This window comes from Scophthalmus maximus, chromosome 16 (assembly GCF_022379125.1).
Source record: "Scophthalmus maximus strain ysfricsl-2021 chromosome 16, ASM2237912v1, whole genome shotgun sequence".
Lineage (NCBI taxonomy): Eukaryota > Metazoa > Chordata > Actinopteri > Pleuronectiformes > Scophthalmidae > Scophthalmus > Scophthalmus maximus.
In genome coordinates this window covers 18,187,466-18,205,000 of record NC_061530.1, presented here as the reverse complement: position 1 = coordinate 18,205,000, position 17,535 = coordinate 18,187,466, and the positions used below count along the sequence as shown (strand labels likewise).

Sequence of the window (17,535 nt, the reverse complement as noted above, 5' to 3'; positions counted from 1 at the left end):
GTTCTAAAGCTAGCGTCCAACTTTCTGCCGTGTCCTTCTTCGCCCGGCAACGATACAAAAAGCAAAATAAGCTCGGCATGCCCACATACAGCAACAATAATTTAATCCTCCGTTCGGGTACAGCGTCAGGACGTTGGACGACAGTGACGCCGGGAGGATCTCGACGCTAATTGGCTCTCGCGACAACGCGTCACGCATATATTTGCTCGATTTCAAAAATTTTAACTTCGCGAAATTTGCTACTCGCGCGTCTTTGCGTTGACTTTGAAAGTAATCTCATCGCACGAATCCGCGTCACGTTCGTTGTGAACACACTGTTAGACTTCCCTAGTTTGAGCTAGGTGTACCTAACAAACTGACAGCTCAGTTGCATTCATTCTAGTTTCCTCACTGCCTTTTGTCAACAACGTGGCCTCTCTGTCATTGTTGTCATGTAAATGCTCCTCCGGGCCTTTGAGGATTAAAACCATCATGGTGGAAAGATTCCCTGATGCAGCAGCAGTCGTCTCACCTCCATGTGATAATTACCACATGCTGTCAGAATGTCAAGACGTAGTGAAGAGGCAGGTCCGGGAGACGTGGACGGCCTCGAGGTGGAGTATGTGCTGGCAGTTAAAATGGCCCCTGAGCGGTGGGAGAAATACGGAAAGTAGAAAAGTACACACGAGTGTGTACATACGCTCATGTTATTTATCTTCCTGTTGGTTTCTCGTGTGGCTGGATGAATGGTGCGTTTGCTCTCGGTGAATTTTTGCCCTTGAGCTGTTTAAAACTGAAGGTCAATTCCCGAAGAGGGAATCTTCAGAAGACAAGACAACAGTGGGAACACAGCGGGGGGGGGGGGCGTTCAGCTGTCAGGCAAACATAAGGGCCGCGTTTCAGTTGTCCTGCGGGCTGGTCGTGTTCAAGTGAAGTGCTGATCTGGGGGTTTTGTGGCTTTCTTTGTTCACGCCGTGTCCCATTGTCGTTGAGTTTACTCCCCTGCCGCTGTAATTATGGTCGTCGCACAGTTTTTCCCACCACCGGCGAGTTTAAAACGGTCTGAGACGATGATTGTGTGAGTTACGTGGTTTTCCAACAATGAGCCGTGACCCAAAATAAGGCCACAGGCTTGTGTCTGTTTAGTCCCTGTCACAAAAGAAGGAAAACATCTCGAGTTAAAGACTTATACTTGCCCTAAGTGGATTATTATCCGTACGTGGGGTTTTCACGTCGTCGCTGGCAGACTGCTGGTTGTTGAGGATCTACTGTAATGTCAGACTGCTGGTTGTTAAGAATCTACTGTAATGTCAGACTGCTGGTTGTTAAGAATCTACTGTAATGTCAGACTGCTGGTTGTTAAGGATCTACTTTAATGTCAAACCGCTGGTTGTTAAGGATCTACTGTAATGTCAGACTGCTGGTTGTTAAGGATCTACTGTAAAGTCAGACTGCTGGTTGTTAAGGATCTACTGTAATGTCAGACTGCTGGTTGTTAAGGATCTACTGTAAAGTCAGACTGCTGGTTGTTAAGAATCTACTGTAATGTCAGACTGCTGGTTGTTAAGGATCTACTGTAATGTCAGACTGCTGGTTGTTAAGAATCTACTGTAATGTCAGACCGCTGGTTGTTAAGGATCTACTGTAATGTCAGACTGCTGGTTGTTAAGAATCTACTGTAATGTCAGACTGCTGGTTGTTAAGGATCTACTGTAAAGTCAGACTGCTGGTTGTTAAGGATCTACTGTAATGTCAGACTGCTGGTTGTTAAGGATCTACTGTAAAGTCAGACTGCTGGTTGTTAAGGATCTACTGTAATGTCAGACTGCTGGTTGTTAAGAATCTACTGTAATGTCAGACTGCTGGTTGTTAAGGATCTACTTTAATGTCAGACCGCTGGTTGTTAAGGATCTACTGTAATGTCAGACTGCTGGTTGTTAAGGATCTACTGTAAAGTCAGACTGCTGGTTGTTAAGGATCTACTGTAATGTCAGACTGCTGGTTGTTAAGGATCTACTGTAAAGTCAGACTGCTGGTTGTTAAGAATCTACTGTAATGTCAGACTGCTGGTTGTTAAGGATCTACTGTAATGTCAGACTGCTGGTTGTTAAGAATCTACTGTAATGTCAGACCGCTGGTTGTTAAGGATCTACTGTAATGTCAGACTGCTGGTTGTTAAGAATCTACTGTAATGTCAGACTGCTGGTTGTTAAGGATCTACTGTAAAGTCAGACTGCTGGTTGTTAAGGATCTACTGTAATGTCAGACTGCTGGTTGTTAAGGATCTACTGTAAAGTCAGACTGCTGGTTGTTAAGGATCTACTGTAATGTCAGACTGCTGGTTGTTAAGGATCTACTGTAATGTCAGACTGCTGGTTGTTAAGGATCTACTGTAATGTCAGACTGCTGGTTGTTAAGAATCTACTGTAATGTCAGACTGCTGGTTGTTAAGAATCTACTGTAATGTCAGACTGCTGGTTGTTAAGGATCTACTGTAATGTCAGACTGCTGGTTGTTAAGGATCTACTGTAAAGTCAGACTGCTGGTTGTTAAGGATCTACTGTAATGTCAGACTGCTGGTTGTTAAGGATCTACTGTAATGTCAGACTGCTGGTTGTTAAGGATCTACTGTAATGTCAGACTGCTGGTTGTTAAGGATCTACTGTAATGTCAGACTGCTGGTTGTTAAGGATCTACTGTAATGTCAGACTGCTGGTTGTTAAGGATCTACTGTAATGTCAGACTGCTGGTTGTTAAGGATCTACTGTAATGTCAGACTGCTGGTTGTTAAGGATCTACTGTAATGTCAGACCGCTGGTTGTTAAGGATCTACTGTAATGTCAGACCGCTGGTTGTTGAGGATCTACTGTAATGTCAGACTGCTGGTTGTTAAGGATCTACTGTAATGTCACAAAAACACAACAAAACGGACTCAGGCAATGTGCTGAATCCACACAACACGGCATGTTGACAAAACAAAAGTGAGCACAGTTGGCTTCGACCGCCGCCGCTCCTCCTTTTTCCTCCTCCGGAGAGCGATGGATTTTGATTTAGCTTCCCGGTGTTCCTCTGAAGCTGCATGTGTGGATACGCGAGAGCGACCGGGTCGTTCAGATACGATCTGATGAAATTGTCGGTCGCAGCAAAAACAAATCCCACCTTCGCTCCAGCGATGCTGTTCTACACGGGTCTGCAAATAACAACCTCCAGAACGCAAATCTAATCATTTATTCTGGATATGTTTTACATGCTACATCTTCATAATACATATCTATAGTTTTTGTTGTTGTTTAATCAGTTTCAGTTCTTTTGTTTCTTTCTAAACACACTCAGAAAGGTGGTATATATACACTTTAGGTTATTGATATGGTTGAGTTGAAAAATACTGAATTGGATATTTGTTTTCAATCGTGATGCTGATTTCAGAAATTAGTGTAACCCAGCTTTTAACGCCACAAAGGAAAAACATTACAATTTTCTCATCAAAACACACACGGTGTGTAGTCCCATGACCCAAGAATTATACATAAATACATTTTTGGTCCTTATAAGTTATTTTAGATATTTTGAAACCTGCATTGTTTTCACATATGTTTACATTGTCCAGCAGTTTTCTTTTCGACCTGGTTTCCTGTTGATTTAATTTCTTGACAAGGCGATTAATCGTAGTGTCTATAAAAATGTCAGATACTAAGCTGAAATAAAATAGTTTTCATCTTAAAATAGAAAAGCAGCAAATCCTCACATTGGAAAAAAGGGAAAATTTATTACCAAAGAATAGTTGCTAAAAAATAGTGACCAGTCCACAGTGTTTATATTTGAATCTATTTACAGGTCATAGCATTCTGATAACTAAGACATCTATTTAGTCACATATCATAATATCGCATTGAAATAATATCCCGGCTCTAATCCAGATTCTCCACAGGGCATGTGACCTGATCTCCTCCCCAGGATCGGTTTGGTTTGGTTTGGTTTTCTTTTAGCCGGCTCTGAGTTCTGCCCACAGCTGGACTCCACAGCTGTCGGAGGGCAGCGAGCGGCAGGGGCCGAGGTTTCAGAGACCGCAGGTCCCTGAGCCTGGGAATGGCTCAGGACTCGCAGGTTATCCCACTTAGTTCTGTGGTTGAAACCTCATGTGATTTTTTTTTTTGTGTGTCTTTGTCCTAATTTTTAGGTGCAGAACACGGCGACATCTTTCACCTCCCTAATTGTAGTGGACAAACTATGTAAAGATGACACAATTTCTGAATGACCTTGAATCTAGCTTGCCACGTTTGTACTTATCGTCCAATATTCTATACACATTACTACTGCACACATACTGATGATATTTGCAATACGCTAATATTGGCTGATACATTCTGTGACAAACTGAACAAGTTAAAATATTATACCTGCTAGAATAAAACTAATATCAACGTTTAGCTAAAAGCACCACTAACTGCGTCGCTGTAGGCTCTTAATCCTGTTCATATTTTTGATTGGTGAAACATGCTTCTGATTGGACGCAGAGCTGCTGTGTAAATGGTCTGATTACGTGGATTTTTTCGACGTCAGTCAGTCGGAGGACGTGGGCACAGTTTTGCTGTTTGGCCTTGTTCCCACACTCAAAATGAAGTCATGTCAGGAGAATATTTGCGTTGCGTCATCTGTTGTCACTCGCGGAGGATTACTGGCTCGCTGAAAAAAAGAAGCTGGATGATAATCAACATGAGCAGCTGTGATTGGCGGCGGTATAGTCGGTGTGATCATGACATCCACAGCTGCTGCAGGGAGGCCCACATGTGCTGATACTCAGTTCAGACCTGGAGCCTCTCTGTACTCCCACGTCTCTCCATCCATTACCTTGTTGATCTCACACTCTCTTCTCCTCTCTCAGCGCCACTCATTTTTCCCCACTCACTTACTCTTCAGCTGTGTCAACGGCCGGCTGTTCCTGCTCCACTTCGCACTCCCCGACTGCGGTGTAGCCCACAATTTAGGGAAACGCGGGAAAACACAGAGACTGAAAACAGACAAACGGATCAGCAGTTTAAGAGGGAGTGTTGTTTATCAAGTCAATCAATCACCAACAAAGAAAAAAACCTCATACGGCTTCATATCAGAAGTGATCTCCGTCCATAATAACGCACCTGAAACGCAGTTAAATTTACTGTAAAGTACGATCAAGAAAAGTAGTGAAATCTCACATCTGAGAAGCCGGAAGCAACAAAAAGGTTTTCATGAAAAATCACTCGAAAGATTAATTGATAATCAAAACTGCTGCCAACTGATTTTCCTTCATTCTACAAAGCGATTAATCAACTAACCACTACAGCGTTAGGAACTTTGCAGGGTTCTTTAAATCTCAAGTCATTACTTTTAGTATACATCTATCATGGCTGACACGAGTAATATAAAATAATATTTCACCTTTTTCCTTTTATGAAGTTTAGAGCCAAGATTTACATCTGGGTTTGTCTAGGCTGTCTGGGAAAAGTAAAATGATGCCTAATCAATTCTTAAAATCTTGCTTTAACAATTCTGCGTCTCCATCCTTTCTCCTTTTCGTCTTTGAGTTCTCTTGCGGTTCGACTCGCAGTGTGTAGCTGGACTTGTGTAAGTGGGGCGACCTCCTCTCGTTTGAATTTCTTCTCCCTCTGCACTGTGTGATTTCTGGCCTGATTATTCTCCTGCTGCTGAGAGAGGCCTCGAGATGGACGACACACAAACCCTAACCCCTAAACACACAAAAGAACACATAGACTGTATATAAAAATGGACGTAGTCACCAGGTCCGGAAAATGAAGCCAATGCGGTCTAAGTGCCTGAAGCCTGTATTCTCTTGAACCACCAGCAGAGGGCGACTCCCCCGTTTGTTTCTATAGAAGTCTATGAGAAAGTGACTCTATTTCTCACTTGATTTATTACGCCTATAAACATTTTCCTGAGGAGTTTATGGTTCAATCTCTAGTTTCAAGTCTTCTACAATTCAGCATGATGTTCATTTTGTAAATTATGGTTGATTTAGAGTCAAATTGACTATAAAGCAGCGGATACAGCTTTACCGTCCAATGGTTGCAGGTGTAGCGCCCAAAGGAGCTCAGTCAGGCCACACTCCCAACTCCTACGTCAGGTTGCAACAAAAAGCTACGTGGGTGGTGGGATGCGCGGTCGGACAGTGGCCGCGTCACAGCGTTGCATAAGGGCTTACGCAGGCGGAGGGGAAGTGGATGTAAGTAATGAGCGTGGAGGAGCCCTCGGTTCTGCCGGCGCAGCGGGAGGGCAGGAGATTTGAGGTGGTCAAACAATGTGCTGCTCAACCAGGCATCCACGCGGAACGGAACACAGGCCGGCCTGTGTTCTGTCGCCATAAATGAGTAAAACCAAGGAAATGTACTTTAATTCATATTTACATGATCTTACATAGGACTAAATGTCTTCTCCAGTAATATAGTGCGTGTGTGTTATGGCGGCATTAGTTTGCAGGTAACCTCATTATTGTTATCTCGTTTCCTTACCAGTATGATTCCGATTCATTTGATTGTTATCGTTTCAAAACGTTTAAGACCATTTTATATAATTCGTCATTAGACAGAAAATATATCTGCAGCTATTCTGATAATCAGAATCGCAATCGGTCATTATAGTCATATTTCAAGCACAAATTCCTAAAAATTGATGGGAGACCTTTTCTTTTACACATATGAAGAGTTGTATGAGTTTAACAACGAAACCCAAGTCATTGCTTTGAACATGAGTTTTCTTCTTGCATACAATCAATGATTTCCAATCTGTCGGCCAGCCCTAATAGCCCCGTATCCCTTAAGCGTCGTATCCAAACACCTCTTCACTTGGAGTCCTCGTCTTACTCGTTTCCCTCATCTTCCTCAAACACTCACTAACTCATGACAGTGGAAATGGACGATGTTTTTCTCAGTGGGCTTCTGAAACGTAGGAGGATATTTGAGGTTTGGCCCGGACGAGCCGTTAACGAGGACGTCTTGATAAAATGCAGAGATTTTTTAAGCCGTTTAAAAAGGGAATGTGATGCTTTCCATGTGTGTCATCTTCTCGCTGTCCAAACAAGGCAGACATGCCGGTTCTCCCAACGGATTCTCTTCCCGCTCTCTGACGATCTCATCCTCTTGCTTTAAATAAACAGCTGGATTATATCAGAATTTGTCAACACGAAATTTCCTATCTTCTCGAACACGCAGTTTGTGTTGTTGACGACAACGCACACAGCGAGCAGCTGTCAAGTGAAAATAAATTTGCATGTTTTCAGTCATCCCGAGTACAGTATAATGACAACATGTTAGTTTGTATGATCTCCCTCTACGCTTCACCACTTCCCTCTGCTCAGAATGGCCTTTGTTCTGGGAGTGTTGCTCCCACTCTCCGTCTTATTGCGTCTGTGAAGTTGCCTGAAACCTTCGGCACACGGCTGATGATTAGAATAATAAACCTAAAGTGCTGTGGGGTGTCGGTGTTTGGATAGGGAAGAAGCGAGCCGCCTCCCTCTTCCTTAACTGTCTGTTCACATGCTTTTGTGTGCGTGCCTGAAATCCTGGCAAATACAGAACCTCATTTATCCTCATTACTTCTCCTCTATTACACTTGTCCTTCCCAATAGGTATCTAGCATTTATTTCCAGCGCCCCATCCTGTTTAATGTAATGTAATGTCCCGCCGACCACAGAGCGGCTGTAAACTTACTGCATGATATGGAACATGTATAACCAAACACACTGTCAACGAATGTAATGTTCTTTTCGCAGTACCAATCATCAGACAGACAAAGTAAGTGACTAGTGGGCGATGAACGTAGACGAGCAGATGTCAGCTGAAAAAATATATAATTCCCGAATTGGCCCAAGTGGCCCGAGAAAATCTAATTGTAGGTAAAAGGAGAAATAGATGTGAGAGTTAGATTTGTTCGTCCGGTAGAAACACTAACACACAAACTGATACATATTTCAGAAGGACATTAGTGGGGATCTGGAAACCCGTCTAGCCACTACATTAAAAAATCATATATAAAGGCAATCAATCGATTAATAAGTAAAGAGCCGAGCATAAGTGATGCACCTGAAAACAGGACATGGGCAATGAAGGGAATACAAAATCTTATTGATTATGTTGAACGTAGTCCACATCTCAGGAAACAAGCAACTTTCAAAAGTTATCAGAAGTCAACTTATTATCAAATCTTAAATTTCAGAAGCTTAATCTTTTTCTTTCTTCTCCCCCCCCCCTTTGTTTTGAAAAACCTCAGATTGTCCACAATCGTGTACCTGTAAAAATCCCTGTAATATTTCATGTATTATTGGCTTTTCATATCTTTTAAAGATGTCAAAAAGTTGGACTTAGATTATTTTGTCTGTTTGCTTATTTCGTCCAAACCGGCCTAAATCGTGCTTTCCCTTCTCAAATACTGAGATTTGCATTTTTCCCTCCTTTTTTAGTGGGAGATTGTTGCCCTCCCACAGATTAAACCGTAATCACTGTTCTCCTTTCTGTCATCTGTCTATCACCAGTGTCAGATTGTTTTTTAAAATTTCCTCTGTAAACACCCACACTGTAGATTGATGCACAAACACAATCTGAGGACTCGGGTCTTTGCATCTCTTCTCCTCGGACTTGTCACAAGTAATTTACTGATTTGAAAGACAAAATTTAGATAATCCTTTATTGATCCCAATGTGGGGGAAATTCAGGTATTAATATAGAACAAACAACAACTTGTAAAGACGCTTGAAGCAATTCACGTCCATCTCATCCTGGTAAAGGATTAAGTTGCATAGATCCATTTATTAAAAAGGCTTCACATGGTGACGGCGATGAGGAAAAAAATCCTCGTCTTTACTCCTCCACCTTATTGATCGCGGGTCAGTTCACGTCTTGGCCCCATTCAGGAGGTGACTGATGTGATGAAGTGGAAATCACACTCTTCCCGTGCAACATGCTCATCTTTCTGGATCTCTCGCTCCGCTGCTGCTTGGTCTTCTTCAATGAGGATTATCCCCCTTTTTTATAAATGTGGAGTAGCTGGTTGGAGGAGCGACCCTCTTAAGTAAACACCTGTAGGTCAACTTGTCAAGCCTTTAAAACAAACGTCTATTCAATGACTTTACAGGGCTCAAAGTTTACGCTCTGGCCTCGGCTCTTATCACGGCACATACAGTCCGCAGCCTCAGTCTCGGTCTGGATGGAGCTACGTTACATGTGGGAAGCCACAGTGTCGCTCCTCCCCGCTTCCATCCGTCTGTAGCGCACTAATTCAGCGTGTCAGGGGCACAGATGGAGGAGCTCGGGGGTTTTGCTCGGCTTTATTAAAGTAAAGCCTTGTACAGTCGCTGTTTCCCCTGCGGGGCGGTTGGGAAACGTTGAGTTCGGCAAACATCCCTGATCCTGCTGATTAAACAGGATGCACGTTGAGGGTATGTTTAACCACAACACAGTACAGTCTCATGTATGGCTGCACCGATGCCACTGATTTTCAGACCAACGTACAAGTACAAGTATCTACATTTGGTTACTTGCTGATACAGAGTACCAATATTGTACTTGCCCCTTCTTGAAAAGAAGAAATATACTTTTGGAATTTGTGGACTCACAGTTTTCATGTGCCGACCTTCTCAAATGTCTAGAGGACGCTATGTTGCCGTAGTGGTATCTGGTGTTGTAGTATCGGAGTAGTTTTATGTACATGAGCACAGCATCGGACCCGATACCCGATATCGGTACCGGTGCATCCCAAGTCTTGTGTTTGTGTTTTCCACAGTTTCATGAAGTTTATTGATTCTCAAAACCCCCTTTCACGCCACTTTCTTCATGGCTGCACCATATGTCCTAAAGTTTATATCAATCTGTAGAATTCATTTTTAAATCAGAATCAGTATCCTGTTTATTGCCAAGTAGGTTTTCACATGCAAGGAATTGGTTTTGGTGCATAACAAAACAAATTACAACTAAGTACTGTTCAAGTTCAAGGAGAAGAGAAGTAACGAAAAACTGTACGACAAAATTAAATATGTAAAAATATATGAAAGTGTGCAAAATGGAGACGTGCAATCTTTTTTTCTCTTTTTTTGTGTTTCATATAATTTATAATGTTTGATGGTAGAATTGACCGTTAAAGATGCAGCCCTGTAACATTGTACCTGTCCAATAGTCTCTGACATACTGCGTCTAAAGGCACAACTTTTCCGTGCTTTTGTTCTGCAGATATTAAATGAAATGAAATTATACATAAACATGAGGTGGAGCGAATATCACTCTCGGAAACTGGCTTTGGAAAGAGGAGCCTGAAACCTGCAGCGCAGGAGAAGGTTTTCGAGGAAGCATTTAACCTGACAGGACGGTGTTTGCTGTAAACACGAGTGTCAAATATAATCAGACGGATTGTTTTTGTAATTGTGATGTTCTCGCTGCAGCAGCAGGACTGTGAGCGATCAGAACTGAACTAATGTCTGTCTGGTCTGTTCTCATGCTCTCCGACGCCAAAACATGAATATTACTTTACCTCAGATACGCCAGTTTAATGAACTGCAGATGGACTGTACTTCTTTCCAGATGGGGGCAGTTTGCTTTCTCGCCTTCTTGTCTTTGTTCACGTCAAGTTGATCTGGAATCCAACATTTTTCTTCCTCTGCTATAAAACAGGTCTTCTTTTTTTCACTCAGTCACTTTATTTGTTTAAATCTCATATAATAAAAACGTGTCGGTGATTCACAAACCAAAGTTTTCGCGGTGACTTTTCTATTTTACCCAGTTTATAAAACAACAGTCTTTTTATGAATTTGTTGCTCAGTCCGCTCTTCACTCTTGTTGACATGGAAAATCCCCTCGGTCTCAAACCACGTTTTTGCCATCATGACTCAGATTTTCCTCTGTTCTCCGCCGGCTTCGATAAACACACTTGTCACATTTCAGGTTTTCCAGCTCTCTACGGTCTCGCTGTGTCTCCTCGGCCGATTCAACAACATGATGCATTCATCTTCATTTTATTTCTGTGCTTCGTGTCTCCTCCAGTCTGGGAGAACAGGGAGACGAGGACCGAATGACGATCGGTGCGAGTTCCTGGGATGCCGGTACTCTGTGCTCTTCTAAAGCCTCCAGAAGATAAAGACAGGGTGTCATTGACAGGTACGTGGAGCCTTGTGGTTTAAATTTGAACGAGTGACAAACTGTTTCGCTGTTTTCCCCTGATGTGTAAAACCAGACCTACCATCTTTTTTGTCCTTTCTCTCGCAGCCTTGAAGTTTGATTTTCTGTTAAACAAAATTTGGATCAAAGCAGGAATTTTTGCTGCCTCCAGTTGAGACCAAACTTTTTTCTTTCTTTTTCTCCTCCAGAGCCATTTCTGGTTTAGACTTAATTGTTATTATAAAGAAGTGGCTGTAACATGCCACACACACACACACACACACACACCAGTGTGTGTCCCGTGATGTGTGGACGTGAGCACATTGCTGCTGCGCGGCGGTTAGCGACAGATCTTAATCATGGATTGGGTTTTGCTGTAATTCCCCGAGTTGGAGGCGTAAACCTAATCTCTTTGGCACATTATACCATAAATCAAGAGTGCGGCTAAATCGGGTCCCTGCCAACAGCCCATTGCTGTGGATTTATGAAGGGGACTTGTAGGTGTGCTTATTTTAATCTACAAAGGTCTCTCCTCCTGCCTCATTCGTGTCTAAAACTAATGAACCACCCGCCTGCCGAGCGCCGAGTCTTATTTGCAGAGGTGTCCGTAGATTGCTTTGTGCCTCGGTGGATTCTTTCAGAAAGTAAAGCTGTTCAAAGGGCCCCGGCTGGTCGAGGCCAGATTTAGCTGCAGTGTCCAGCGGGAGTGATGTCCCCAACACGAGAGGCAGCATGTGGACGCCCGAAAGAAGGATGGCCCTGCTTCTCTGTCCCCTCCCTGGTCCCGGGGCGAAATAGCCATTGTTATGAAAATACAGAAGGAAGCGGGTTGACCGACAGTGGAAGAGGCAGCAGTGATGGATGACCACCTGCAGGGCGTCCGCCATAGATACAGATTATCTAGACCGCAGCTAAACGTTTGGTGCATAAATGTAGGATAATAATAACCCTTTTTTAAATATATGACTGAAGAGCATAAACCAGAAACCACCAACCAGGCAGATCATAGCCAACATTACTGCGGAGCCACACTGGAATTATTATGTGTTACTTTAATTTCCCTCATGGTTTTTTCCTTGGCCGTCGGAGGAGGAGGAGGAGGAAGCCGCTGGGTCGCCGCTTTCTGTCAGGGTTATATATTAAATCAAAAGTTTATTATCCAAAGAGAAAACAACTCACGGATACAAAGAATTATGATAAAACTGGAACAATAAAGCTCACTTATTTATTTTTCTATTAAATGCAGTTTGAATTTATTGTCAATTACACATTAATCCTAATGATAATCAATTTCAGTTTTAGCTGAAATCTGATCTGACGGTCTTCGAACTTCTAAGGTCTTTTTTCTTCTTTCTTAAGAGACTTGAATTCAATTGTTTTCAAGACCTGCTGATTCCCTGATTCTTCCTTGTTGCTTGTGCTTGTAAATCATCCAAAGGGGCTGACTCATGTTCCCCCTTGTCTATAAAGAAGTGGCGCTAATGGCGGCATTCACAGAGTTGATTTGCGGCCGGCCTCTTCATCCCACCGCTGGTGGCCTCGGTGGCGGCTGATTGATGGCGTCCGTCGTCCAGTCTTGAACTGAGAGGAGTTTCTGTTGCTTTGGCTTCACGGCACTCGTGGCGGCACATTCAGCGGTCTCCAGACCTCCCATCAAGACGTGACCAAGAATGACCTTGAACTCCTTCCCCGGCCCTGTAGCTGAAGGACAAACTTCCAGTGTGACCCAGTTACAGGAGCAGGAAGGAGAGGGAGTCTAAAGAGAGAAGACGGAGTGAGACAGATCTGTGTGTGTGTGTGTGTGTGTGTGTGTGTGTGTGTGTGTGTGTGTGTGTGTGTGTGTGTGTGTGTGTGTGTGTGTGTGTGTGTGTGTGTGTGTGTGTGTGTGTGTGTGTGTGTGTGTGTGTGTGTGTGTGTGTGTGTGTGTGAGAGAGGCGGTGGCATAGCCTACTTCTCGTACCCCACTTTACCCCCGTCTTCATCTGAGCAGCCGAGCTAAACCTCCGGCTCCATCTCATCCTCTTGTTTCTGTCTTCTTGTGGCCAGACTGTTGATTTACAGGCTGAGGGCTGAACGCTGCCACAGGAGAATAAACTCATACTCGGGACAGTTGGTCTCTGCCGCGTTAATCAATATTTTTTCTTTTAACAATGGATCAAATGACCACACATTGAGCGATGAACCCACAGATTAAATCTCTCGTGTTTTGGCGTCTTTCAGTTTATTGTTTTCGTTGTCTGTTTGTTTCCCTAATTTGAGCTTCTGTGTACGATTAAGAAGATGCTGTTTTTTGTGCTCTTACTTTAGTCTTTACATCCTTTAACTCCAATATAAGTTCTCACCTGTTTCTCCTTTAGGTAAAGTAAACTTTTTTAAAGTGAGATGATATCCTCCACTTTGTTTCTAGTCTCCTTTCTGCTCGAAATGGGCCGGGAGAGCAAATTAGTCTTTGACTGACAGCTCGCCTTTCTCCTGCCTTTCAGTGTCTGTCTCCTCTCTCTTCTTTTTTTTTTTACAGCCTGACAAAGGCTGCGGAGAGGAGCTCACAGAGTGTAGTTTCTTTGGTCAAAGGAAATGGCAGAGGAGGAGTGGAGCAGGGAGAGAGGAGGTGTATCTGTCACAGAGAGGCTGAACCGAGAGGAGGGGGGAGAAAGGAGGGGATACAAGAGAGGAAGGGGAGGGGGCTGTGCGCCCATTCATTGGCGGCATTTGGCTTTTCTTTTTTTCTTCTTCTTGGGTTAGAGAAGTTTTCCTCAGGAGGGTTTGGTCAGAAACGGAGCCAGGAGAACAGGAACACAGTGAGTGTTGGAGCGGAGTTAGACCTGAGACGCCGGATGATACGGAGGAGCTGGTCGGGGCAGCGGGGCAGCGATGCAGGGAGCAAACTGGGGTAAGAAGCTCGCAGGTAAAGGGGACGTTGGAGAAAAGGGAAGTTGACTTTGTTACAGTGGTAGTCAAGGTGACAGGCATGTTGGGTGATATCAGTTTCTGTTTTCATAGACACATGGAAACCAATAATCCGTCTATCGACTCTGTTCTGAATGATTATTTCTATTACGATGTTTCCACGAATATCAATTAGAATATTTCATTGATATTCCAGCTAACATGTTACAGAGCAAAGTGCGATCGTGACGTCAAGCACTTGGTAACTGCCGTACACGTCGATGCCGCAAGATGCTGCGAAAAACTTCGACATGACGTCATAATGTGATTAAGACAAAAACCTGTCTACGTTATCTGACTGATCTTAATTCTGAGTATGACGTTATTTATTAATATTTAATGTCTTAATCAACCAAAATAAGCAAATTGATGATGTTTCTGTGATGTGCAAGACTCTGAGTGTCATTTTATAACATTTCATAGACTAAACATTTGATTGATTACCGGAGAAAATTATCAGATTATTTGAAAATAAAAATAAGAATAACTGTTAGTTGCAGCCCTTTATAAAAATTACAAGCTGAATTCTTCTACCATTGAAATTCACCGAAATAAAACAAAAACAATGACAATCTCAGGACGTTAATCCAAAAAAGGGTGTGCGTGCATGCATGCGTGTGTGTGCTCGTGTGTCTGCCTCCTTTCAGTGCAGTACAATCATTGGCAGCGCTCAGTGCACCATTCAATGCATCATTGAAACAAACCTGCAGTGTGAAACGCCTAATGCCTTTTCATTTCTATACAGCTCGCCTCTTCTATTAATCCACTTAGTCTATAATATAGATACCAAGGACTTTATAATCAAAAAGTACAATTTTGTCTATGTATTTAGCCTTCATCTAACCAGGAAAGTAAGTTGGATTTCAATTTCTGTCCTCGAAAAGGCAGGAATAACAATGATGACACCAAAATATGATACACAATGTTCGGAATTTATGCTGAAACAACATAGTTGATTAATAAATCAGTCAAACCGGCAATTTCTAATTATTTGTTGAGGTCATTAACCAAACCAAAATAAACAAAATATTCAGTTGCCAGCTATTCAAATGTGAGGCTCTTTGAGTTTTCGGCCATTTGTTGGACAAATCAACCAATTTTAGGACGTTGTTTTGTGTCACATAATAACATGAATAGTTGAATCGCCAGTGAAATAGTTGTCGGGAGCATTAATAGTTGACACTGTGACCGTGATGTCTTGTCGGGGGCTGCGAGGTGCGGAGAGGTAGGTTGTCTTCCAAAACTAAAATAGCATTGTCACACTTTCCCTCCATGCTCCAGTTTCCAGAGAGAGAGAGAGAGAGAGAGATGGGGGAAGGAATAAAGAGATGGGAGGGACGAGGGCGGTGTTAAGAAGAGAGATTCAGAAGTCTGGGCACAGAGGTGGAGGAGTGAATTCATTTTATTTTGTCTTTTACGTCTCTCTCTCGCTTCATATCACCCCTGAGTCAGAGGTGGTGTTGCTCTCAGATGAAGGCCAGTCAAACACGGACTTCTTGTTGTCGCCCCCCCTGAATCTACACTTCATATTTTTAGACTCTCACCTCAGTGGCTGTGGATGTGTGTTCATGGCGTGGTGCTAACAGAGAAGGATTCAGTGCCGGCTCCCTCAGTAAAAAGCAGGTTTGTGTGGGGCGTTGCAGGGCCGCGCCAGTAAGCCTTGTATACTGTACCTTTGTAATATGGCCTCCATAAAAAAGGGCTTTGATACCATTTGTTTCTTTAACTGCCAATCTCAGATGCAGTCGGATGAAACGCTGCCCTGCGCCGCCAAATGAACGTCATCGAAAACCGCTGGTGATTTACTGCTGTGTGTGAATTCACCGTTGACTGACTGACTGACTGACTGACTGACTGACTGACTGACTGACTGACTGACTTATTTCTTGTCCCCCGGCCCCATTTTTTTGGTGGTGATGGATTTGGATAAGATTTGATTCTACAGTTATAAATCCTCCTTTTCAAACTTTTATTTCTGAAGGTAGTTATTTTACTTTTTGGCAAAAGAAGACCGCATAATCTATCAGACACATTCGGAGCTGTGTCACAGTTTGCATCATATGCTCCAGCAGTGAAATTATGTATCTGATTCAAAACTTGAGTGACTGGATGTTGGTTCACACAGAATCGATTGCTTATCCATGATGTCCTGGAAGTTGCATTTTTTGGGGGGGGGGGGGGGGGGGGGGGGGCGGGATTTGAATTTGGCCTATTGAATTTGAGCAACTCAAATTTCTATGGTTTGAATTTTTTAACTTCAATTTTTTGGCATTACTAATTTGTGAACAGTGAAAAACAAAAGATGAAAATCAGTTTTTTAAATGTGTTGAATTCAGACAAAAAAGATTCACCTGCTTAATTTCTATGCTGAAGAACTACGCAGAAGGAGTTCAATGCCTTTTACTTCAAACTTCAAAGTCTGGTGAGACAAATTTGCTTCCGTAGTATATAATTATGATTTAATTGAAAGAAAAAAAAAACTGTTGACTGGAGCAACAAAGCAAAAAATGCTTCACGCTGCAGGAGAAATATCCTCCCCCAGGCTGAGGCATGTGAACGATGAGACATCATAATGATCACACTGACCGCTGCTCATTGTGCCCATGTTTAGACTAAACTCTCGTTAGCTGGTGGTGTGTCTGCACATTCCTCCAGCTGGAGGAGCGACCGACTGACTGACTGACTGACTGACTGACTGACTGACTGCAGCAGACATTAAAACCTTCAGGGGCTTTTCCAAGACAAAAACATTCTGCTCTCAGTCAGTCAGCTGACACTGCAGACATCATGGGGCGGTTACAGTAAAACCCACATGCTGTGTCGTGTTTTTTTTTGTAAATTTGTTGTTTTCGGAATATTTTGGTGCTCAAAAGTTTAGTTAATTAATCAGTTAAGCCGATGATGATAATAATAATTGATTGCCAGGGGAGCAAAGTTAAACTGTGCAACACTTCACCAGAAATAAATAAACATACAAAAAAACAGAGGAAAATAAAGAAGTTTGAAACACTTATCAAGCAAAGATGCCAAACATATCAAATGTGAGCATGTGCTGCTGCTCTTCATCTTCTATGATTTGAATATCTTTGCACTTTTGATCAGCCAAAACAATTTAATGTGAAGGAATTTCACATTTTTCTGACCAAACAGTTAAGTGAACAATTTGGTAAAAAAAAATATTACTGTTCCCACTTGTTATTATATTGTAGAAATATCGTCTCCACGCTCTCCTCTGCATGCTCGTCACGGATCCGTCCACCAGTCACTAGTTGTTAATGGAGTTTTAAAAGGAGCTTTAAGATGCTAAGGAGGGGTCCTGGCCTCCCATGACCACCTCCCCTCTTTATCCTTCCTCCACTTTCTAACGTTCGAGGTTTCCCGTCACTGTGACAACAAAGGGAAACCAGGACCGCATGCACATATTGAGGAGGGGCTTAAAACAGAACTGTTTGAGCTCCTTGTGCTTGCCTCAGTAGAG

The 17,535-nt window shown here is 42.8% G+C and overlaps 1 protein-coding gene across 2 annotated transcripts in view; it reads left to right on the top strand.

The window, feature by feature from the left end:
• Window positions 1–17,535, top strand: part of LOC118287591 (leucine zipper putative tumor suppressor 2 homolog) — a 29,904-nt gene that overhangs the window by 3,250 nt on the left and 9,119 nt on the right. Inside the window, exon 2 of one of the 2 annotated variants that reach the window (XM_035612922.2) lies at window positions 10,998–11,111. The gene's annotated coding sequence lies outside the window, so the exon portion shown is untranslated. Of the gene's footprint in view, window positions 1–10,997; window positions 11,112–13,844; window positions 14,002–17,535 lie in introns of those variants that run through there. The other variant, XM_035612924.2, reaches the window with a different exon arrangement.